This window comes from Pavona decussata, unplaced genomic scaffold (assembly GCF_977016875.1).
Source record: "Pavona decussata unplaced genomic scaffold, jaPavDecu1.1 SCAFFOLD_298, whole genome shotgun sequence".
NCBI classification, from domain to species: Eukaryota; Metazoa; Cnidaria; class Anthozoa; order Scleractinia; family Agariciidae; genus Pavona; species Pavona decussata.
In genome coordinates, this window is record NW_028145695.1 from 58,102 (window position 1) to 60,000 (window position 1,899).

The 1,899-nt window shown below is 42.1% G+C and overlaps 1 pseudogene; it reads left to right on the forward strand.

Annotated features, from left to right (window-relative positions):
* Positions 1 to 213: 213 nt before the first annotated feature.
* On the forward strand, positions 214 to 1,747 carry LOC146454883 (uncharacterized; annotated as a pseudogene).
* Positions 1,748 to 1,899: the final 152 nt, after the last annotated feature.

Below are 1,899 nucleotides of genomic sequence, written 5' to 3' on the forward strand. Positions count from 1 at the left end.
AAACCACAGAAAGAAAGATGAAATTTTCCATTATTTTAGCGCATGCGAGAGCTCGATTATGTCGTAATTAAATAAACTCGCTGCGAGGTGAGCAAAATTGAGCGCGGAAGCCAGAGCACTCGTCGCTGATTGTAAAGTTTTGCTTCTCCATTCGAAAGCTCTTATATTGACCCCCAAAAGAAATTTAACCAAAATGGCAATTGCTTGCCCAATATGATCTCGAGCAGACTCCTCGAACTGGTAACTAAGCGGCTTGACACTCACTTGAAGGAAGTCGAACACTGTCGCCGGCTTCCCGCAAATTTGCAGGTGGAACGTCGGGCGGTTTTCGTCAACAAAATCAAGGAGCCATGTGAATTTTTAAAGGGTGGATCAGGTTTTCGAAGAGCTCTGAAAAGAGCCCTGATCCGCGACATTTTCTTTTTTCAAGATTTGGTCGGTAGATGCAATGAACCAGCTGGTGCAACGCGATCAGTTTAAAAGTTCGCGGCTTCTCTGTACCATTTTACAATTGAGTGATTTTCTTGAATGGACATTGTGTCAGTCTTGACAACCATTGTTATTCAGTCGTGGACTTAAAACAATAGCCCACTCTCCCAAAGTGTGCCATTTTCAAAGTCAGCGGCCACTAGCAGTCCTCAAGTCGAAAAGAACAGTGGTTCTCGTTTATCAATTTTGAAAATTAAAACGGATTCTGTTCTAGAAAGGCCCCACCGCGCGTCAAAATATGAAAGCTGGTGAAAATGTTCCGAAAACTGCTGTCAAAAGTGGCGTCCATACTGAAAACGACCGATTTTTGCGAATTTTCGAGTTTAAAAAAACAGTCTTTATACTTCCTTATATTCCTTCGTTTAAGGCTTAAAGTGTTCAAACATCATTGCTGTGCGTCAAAGTTAAACGGAAAAGCATGTTTTACTAGCCCTACTTGACCAATTTGGGCCCTTGTTTCTCTTCTAATTCTGGGCTATTCAAAGCACGCTCGCATTCAAATTTGCCACTTCGATGACTATGAATAATTAATGATGTCCAGGCATTCTGCGCGATGGTGCACTGAGCAACACATCATTCTCAGCTAAACTAAACTGTTACTAAGAACAATAAACCAGGGGCAATCCAAGACGATTCTGGTTTGTATTTCACAACACTTGTATCCGACGATGGTACTCGATAGTTTCACTGTCCAGTTGTTAATATTAAGTTTACTTCGTCATTTGTTAATTACCTTTTTCAGTTGCTTGCCTAAGTTGTTATAAATGCACAAGCCAAGTTTCCTGGGAGGATTGTAATTCCAAGATGAATAAAACTATAAAACTGCATGTCCATCAGGATCACCAAATTGTGTGAAAGGTTTACTGACATGCCGTTCTGGTGATGTCGAGTCAACTGTCTTCTACAAAAGATGTGGCGCCCAAGGACAGACCTGTGACATCACAAGGAGCGATACACCATCCTGCCCTAGTTCTAGTCTCAGTTGGTCTTACTCCTTTAGCAACACTTGTTATACTGGAAACAACTGCAACTCGGCCTCATCACTGAATATCAGCGGTGCAATGACAGGAATGTGCCTGGGGTTGGTCTGGTGGGTTCTCACTTACATGTACTGATTGTTCGGCAGTGTACGTGTAAGGGGAGCCGAATAGCCATATTCAGTGGTTTAATAACAGCAAGTGACTCCTGAGGCATAGAAACCTTTCAGTTTTCTGGAACTTATCTTTTAGTTTCTTGCATAAACGAGGCAATCGTTTAAATACTGTTTACTTTTTGCATTGAACTAATTAGGGGTAGTATTGAATCGCTGCCAAGACAAAAAATAAGCACTTAATGACTGGCCCCAAGGGAAACAGTGAGTTTTGTTTCCCCGAGACCCTCAAACAAAACTCACTGTTTCCCGTGGGCGCA